Source organism: Palaemon carinicauda, chromosome 1, assembly GCF_036898095.1.
Source record: "Palaemon carinicauda isolate YSFRI2023 chromosome 1, ASM3689809v2, whole genome shotgun sequence".
Taxonomy (NCBI): domain Eukaryota; kingdom Metazoa; phylum Arthropoda; class Malacostraca; order Decapoda; family Palaemonidae; genus Palaemon; species Palaemon carinicauda.
Genome location: NC_090725.1, coordinates 103,513,099 through 103,520,598, shown reverse-complemented (window position 1 = coordinate 103,520,598; position 7,500 = coordinate 103,513,099). Strand labels below are relative to the sequence as shown.

Here is a 7,500-nt window from a genome sequence, read left to right as displayed (position 1 = left end):
AATTGTTTCAAATTATGAAAAAGTAATAGAGGAAAACAATAGCTTAGCATATGACAGTATTATGTCAAATTTCGTGGTGCTGAAGAAGAGTGCAATATTATTTTTATACTGTAAATAGTTTTAACCCAGGAGTCGGGTGAAATCACCCAAGGATTCGTGATTAAATCCCCCCATGTTTCGTGGTTGAATCCACGTAGGATTCGTGGTTAAATCTCCCAAGGATTCGTGATTGAATCCCCCATGTTTCGTGGTTGAATCCACGTAGGATTCGTGGTTAAATCTCCCAAGGATTCGTGATTGAATCCCCCATGTTTCGTGGTTGAATCCCCGTAGGATTCGTGGTTGATCCCCGTAGGATTCGTGGTTGAATCCCCGTAGGATTCGTAGTTAAATCCCCCAAAGATTCGTGATTAAATCCCCCCATGTTTCGTGGTTGAATCCCCGTAGGATTCGTAGTTAAATCCCCCAAAGATTCGTGATTAAATCCCCCCATGTTTCGTGGTTGAATCCCCATAGGATTCGTGGTTGAATCCCCATAGGATTCGTGGTTAAATCCCCCAAGGATTTGTGATTAAATCCCCCCCCCTTGTTTCGTGGTTAAATCCCCCAAGTTTTAGTGATTAAATCCCCCCATGTTTCGTTGTTGAATCCCCAGAGGATTCGTGGTTAAATCCCCAAGGATTCATAATTAAATCCCCCAAGGATTCATGATTAAATCACCCCCATGTTTCGTGGTTGAATCCCCATAGGATTCGTGGTTAAATCCCCAAGGATTCGTGGTTAAATCCCCATAGGATTCGTGATTGAATCCCCGTAGGTTTCGTGGTTAAATCCCCCAAGGTTTCGTGGTTAAATCCCCCTTTGTTTCGTGATTAAATCCCCCTTTGTTTCGTGATTAAATCTCCCCATGTTTCGTGATTAAATCTCCCCATGTTTCGTGGTTGAATCCCCATAGGATTCGTGGTTAAATCCCCCAAGTGTTCGTGATTAAATCCCCCAAGTGTTCGTGATTAAATCCCCCCCATGTTTCGTGGTTGAATCTCCGTAGGATTCGTGGTTAGATCCCCCAAGGATTTGTGATTAAATCTCCCCATGTTTCGTGTTGAATCTCCGTAGGATTCGTGGTTGAATCCCCGTAGGATTCGTGGTTGAATCCCCGTAGGATTCGTGGTTGAATCCCGGTAGGATTCGTGGTTAATCCCCCAGGTCCAGTGGTTGAATCCCCCAGTCCAGTGGTTGAATCCCCCAAGTCCTGTGGTTGAATCCCCCAGGTCCTGTGGTTGAATCCCCCAGTTCCTGTGGTTGAATCCCCCATGTTTTGTTGTTAAATCCACCATGTTTCGTGGTTAAATCTCCCAAGGATTCGTGATTAAATCTCCCATTGTTTCGTGGTTGAATTTCCCAAGGATTTGTGATTAAGTCCCCCATGTCCTGCTGTTGAATCCCCCATGATTTGTGGTGAAATCCCCCTTTTCGTGGTTGAATCCCTGTAGGATTCGTGGTTAAATCCCCCAAGGATTTGTGGTTAAATCCCCCAAGGATTTGTGGTTAAATCTCCCAAGGATTCGTGGTTAAATCCCCCCATGTTTAGTGGTTGAATCCCCGTAGGATTCGTGGTTAAATCCTCCAAGGATTTGTGATTAAACACCCCCATGTTTCGTGATTGAATCCCCGTAGGATTCGTGGTTAATCCCCCAGGTCCTGTGGTTGAATCCTCCCATGTTTTGTGGTTAAATCCCCCATGTATCATTGTTGAATCCCCGTAGGATTTGGCTTTTCCAACTAGGCTTGTAGCTTAGCAAGTAACAACAACAACAACAATAATAATCTTACTCTAAGTTGGGGGTAGGTTCCCTAGTCTGTTTTTCAGCTGTCAGGTAAAAGTGGTTTTCAACTTTACTCTTCAGGCTCACATTTCAATATGATGTGAGCAGAGCCACCTGTAATGAGTCTCTTTAATAAAATTTTTGGCAATATGAATTGATTGGGTAAATGTGTAGGAGAGCTCCGCGGAAGATCTTGAAGAATTTAAACACCTACAATTCACTATTATATCATATAGAACGCTTATATAATAGTCAATATATGAGCAGCTTCTATTTAACGAAGATATTCGTGTGTATAGTTATGTTTCACTTTGATTTTTTCTAAGTGTTTGTTTTTGTTTACTGTGTGATGTCTTGGCTAAAATGAGCTGTTTCACCGCCTTACTGCGTATGGCAAACTAGTTCTCAATGCTATTCTAACCAATAACAGGTGTTTTCTTGACGTCACACTGTTTGAAAACCAATCATGGCGGTTTTTACAAATCTAGCCAATGCTGACACTTATTACTTCACTTATCCCTGCTATTTTTCCACCAGTTACCACAGTTTACGTGAAGTTCCGCGGAGGAATATTTTTGCACGTCTCGGATCTCCCTTCAAACTGAAAAGCTCATATTGCCGTGAAGTATGGAGCAATTAGCAGGACCTTCATCCCGTTCCGACTGTGTCACTTGTGACAATCGCTTTATTTCTTATGGGGATTTTTGTGTACATTATTCAGGGAAAGTTGATTTGCTAATTGCATTTGCTCAACGTCATGGTTTGATTTTGGCAGAGAAAAAGTGCCCTAATTGTGAAAATGTGTGCCGTATAGATTACAACAAATTAGCATTCCGGTGTGATCGTAGTGTGGTTACTCGTGGGAAAAGGAAGAGGAGGTGCAATTTTTTTGTGTCTTGTTTCAAAGGTAAGTTAGATATTGAGACTAATTTGAAGTTTGTGTTCCTTTTTTTGCAAAAGGCGTTTTCATTTGAATTTGTTTCGTTTGAACTGAAACTCAATGTGGCCTTAAGGGGGGGTCGCAGGGGGGGCGAAGCCCCCCCCCCCCCCGGTAGGCCTAGGTAGGGGTACAGGGCCCCATAGGCTAGGTTAAGTGGGTGTCTTAGGTTCGGTGGTGCCCTGAAGATTACTGTGGCCTTAAGGGGGGGGTCGCAGGCCCGGTAGGCCTAGGTAGGGGTACATGGCCCCCAGGGTAGGGTAGGTAGTTGTATTAGGTTCGGTAGTGCCCCGAAAAATCACTTTTCTCCTCCTCCCCCCACCCAAAAACCCCGCTTCCCACTGGGGTCCCCCATAATTGTAGTAGTAGGTTTATGCTTACATTTTCTGTGTAAGAGTTAGGTGGTTGTAGGAGGATTATCTCACAGTTTCAAGGTAACTGTAGCTCTAATTTACTTTTTTCTTTCGTTTTCTACTTTTAGAAACTTTTAAATCGAGCGCGGAGCTCTCCTACACATTTACCGCCAAGGGGACAAGCGATTCCAGAGCCTCTTGGCAAAACTCGAAGCTTTCAGCCAGTAACGGCAGGCAATAGAATGTCTGGCAGAATGGAGGCCTGTGATAGGCCAAAGCCCCAATTCCTGATTTGAAAAGAACTCAGTAACTCACTGTACTTCCGGAGCTGTAGAAGAGGTTGTTAAGGTGAGCTAGTGGTGGAAAAAATTGGATTTTTTTTTTTATATTTTCTTCATATTATGATGATGATCTTGACTTTTATAAAGGGTAGAGGTTTCGTTAACTATTAACTATTTTGTAGTCAAGATAAGAAGTAAAAGATCGAAGTGTTGAATATTTTCGACAAAAACTGGTAGCCGGTGGTAGCTCGTACGTATGGGTTAAGTCATTCCTCATCTTAAACAATTTTGTCTTTATAATTTGTGCGAATATTCAGAGTTGCCGAAGACGACGGTGGTTCTTATTATCAAAATTACAGTGCAAATCGATAATTTCGTCTTATAATTGGTTGATAATTACGAGAAAGGGCCTTTTTTTTTTAGTAGATAATTAACCAGGAATTGTCCATACATGAGCCGAAGTTCTAAATACTCCTTTTACGTTTATATATTGAAAGTTACTTTCTCAATAGTGTAAACCAAATGACTTGTCTATGAAGTATAAATTACTTACATATCTAACCCATTTACTCGTATAAATAGTCTCTGTAGGTATATAAAAGGTATGGAATATATACAGTATATACTGTACATACATCGTATGAATACCAACACGCTAGCGAAGGTATTTTGAATTTATGCAACTATACATTTTAATAGAGTATGACAATGTTGCACATACTTTAGCCGTCTCCGTTAACAATTTCGTTGGTGTTCAGGTTAAAGTGTCAGCCATGACTTCTGCCTCCCCCCACCCCCTACTTCTATTCAGTTACCTCATGGCCCTTAATTTATCAGTTATTATAACTATTGAATAACCAAAGTTTTCAATGAAATAATTATTTAAATGATTACTGCAATAGTGTTATTTTTTTGTGAGAAATACTGTAGCCTACCAATCTTTTCGCGTGAGTTTGTGTTTTAAAAAATCATTAATTTTTCTTTTTATTCAGAATGTTTGTGTCACTCGGGTAATCTGACCTGGTTTTGTCCAATTTTGCTGGACACGAATTATTTTGTATATGGCAATTTTTCAATGTGACCAGTAAGTTTGCTCTTATATACAATGTGGTATTAAATATAAACGTCAACAAATGAAATAGTTTCTAGTCCAATGCAGGACAAAGGCCTCAGCATATTGTCTTTATACATGTCTTTGGTTTGCCAATTTAAACCACTGTTCTAGCCAGGGCAGATTGGTGATAGTTGGGACATTTTCGTCTGAATACTCTCAGCAAACCATCCTAGTATGTATGGTTTTGACTAGTACAGCTTTGCTGATCATAGCCATGTCATTATTATTATTACTTGCTAAGCTACAACCCTAGTTTTTGCTTTTCCAGCTAGGGTTGTAGCTTTTCACAGAACATTTAGGATATTTAAGAAATAGAAAATGACTTTTTATTCGGAACATTTGCCAATTTTTAGTATGTAGCTGTGTTTGTTTCCCGGCGGTAATTTACGTTTTTACGATATACGGTGGCGTAGCATAGTACCGTTTATTAACAGTATAGAGACCATTTACTTTATTTTACTTTGCCAATTTGGGGATAAACTTTTTTTCTTCCATTTTTGCTGGAAACAGACACAACGCATGGCCATTGTCCGGTAGTGTACTGTGGTAAGATTCGACTATCTTAACTAGGTATTTTATTGTATAAAGTTAATTGTTTACGCAATGGGAGAACTGATATTAAATGATCAATTATTGTTATTAAAGTGTATTTGCCTTATTACCTTCTGTCATATTTCGCCTATAGCAAATATGTTTCGGCATGCTCAGTTAGCTTACTTAATGTGTCTTTTATGTAAAATGATTGAAGAATCGTACGTGTTTTTGTTTATGATCACATTTACTCCATATTAAGAATATTAAGGCAATTTCAAATATCAAAGTTGAAGAAATCCAAGCTAGACAGTATTTATTTAACCGCGTCAAAGCGTTCATTCGACATTCAAACTATGGAGAAACGACTTCAGAAATCATTAACAAATGAAATTTTCAAGCAACTCCAATTCCTTTTCGTTAATGGTGGTATTTCTGGTAATTAACTTGGTCCTTGATTATCACATTTTTTGGGTCAACTAGAATTGGCAATCAAATTTTTAAGCGCACATCCAATGTTTTTTTATTCATCATCATCATCATCATCATCATCTCTCACGCCTATTGACGCAAAGGGCCTCGGTTAGATTTCGCCAGTCGTCCCTATCTTGAGCTATTAATTCAATACTTCTAACCGATGTTAATTCATTCATAGCTTATCACACCAAACAGCCAATCATTGAAGCGTTCTATTATTGACATTATCTTAGGGTTGTTCAAATTAAGGACAGTGGGCGTGATCGGAGAATCTAGTTGATGGTTTGGGTATTTTCTCCATATTCGCAGGACTAGTTACTTTTAAGGGGCCAGTTGACCAGGTTGTCACCTATTCTAGCCAATACAGCCCAAGCCGATGTAGGTTATACGAAGTTGCATTTGAGAATTTGTGGGAAATTCTAAAGGTAAATTTAAGTTCTCAGAGAGGTGGTGGGGTTGGCAGGTGTGTGGGCAGAGTCGTCTTTGACGAAATGAATTATTCGCACACCATTTAGGATACATACATTGCTTTTGTAATGACTATCGACTACATATCCCCTATCTCTCTCTCTCTCTCTCTCTCTCTCTCTCTCTCTCTCTCTCTCTCTCTCTCTCTCTCTCTCTCTCTCTCTCTCGTGCGCAGAATGGTCTCACAAGCTCTAAGCCCAAATTTAAAAATCTAAACTAATTTTTTTTATTAGTGTATGAAACAGCTATACTAATAACGAGTTCATTTTTGATTATCCACAGAAAACCACATTTGTTCTAATCACGCAAAGAAAGAAATATTTGTTAAAACTTATTGGAAGGATCTAGACAACGAAGTCAGTCAATTTTTAATTCAATGAGTCAGTGATATTCCAAACAATAAGGATAGCTTAATTAAACATTAGGTTAAAATCGTATTTCTAGAAACGCTACGTTATTTTTGTTACCTTGTGCAAGTTACGTAGATTTTGATGAGAACTAGACTTCTAGGAGCCTGGTGTGGACCATAATATCAACGACTACCACCGTTTCATGATCTTAAGATTAATATGTTTTGTCTATTAGGCTTAGAATGAACGTCATACAAAAGCGCATTTGCGTTAGCTGTTTTACGGTTGCTTTGCTTTGATTGGTTGGGAACGTGGCCGTTCAATGTAAATCAGTTATACGCTTGGAATATTTGCTTAGCAGATTAAATTCTCTCTCTCTCTCTCTCTCTCTCCTCTCTCTCTCTCTCTCTCTCTCTCTCCTCTCTCTCTCTCTCTCTCTCTCTCTCTCTCTCTCTCCTCCTACCATTCGATGTAATGCAATGATATGTTTGGAATTTTCGCTTAGCAGATTAAATTTCTCTCTCTCTCTCTCTCTCTCTCTCTCTCTCTCTCTCTCTCTCTCTCTCTCTCTCTCCTCTCTCTCTGAAGAAAATAATTACCGAAATTTCTAAAGCGCTGGACGATTATTCAGTCCAAAAATCTATTAGAAAACACGATTTTTTTTTTCTAAAATGCCATCGCTGATCAAATCTGAATAAGATCCTAAATGAATTATTTAAATTTCGGTCCATAGACAACAGTAGTTCGCTCATTAGTTATGGCATAAGGCTTACCTGAAGGGCTATTGGTTCTAAATTTGTTTTTCCGGTCTGCCAAGCAAAGGTTGTTACCGGCAGTTTTGCACAAGTTGGGAAGGCGGGTAAATACGTCTTCAGTGTTACGTAAATGTAAAGGTAATTGTTAAATTATTTATTGAGTAATTTATTTATTTATCCATGACGATAAATAGTTTCCATTTTAGACTGTTTATAAGTAATCTACGTTTGTAGCGGCCGATGTGGTAACGTGTATTAATAGGTAAGTTAGTTAAGATTCCAGTAATCCATAAAATGACAAGACTTATGTCCTTTAAAAGCTGGTTTATGTAAAGCTGTGGGTTATGGTGTCAATTGGAAACGTCCCTACCTCGTAATCTGTTGGACGGACGTTCGAGACCTGTTAAG

The 7,500-nt window shown here is 39.2% G+C and overlaps 1 long non-coding RNA gene across 3 annotated transcripts in view; it reads left to right on the top strand.

The window, feature by feature from the left end:
- LOC137642722 (uncharacterized) overlaps positions 1 to 7,500 on the top strand; it is an 80,545-nt gene that overhangs the window by 5,153 nt on the left and 67,892 nt on the right. The window lies entirely within an intron of this gene.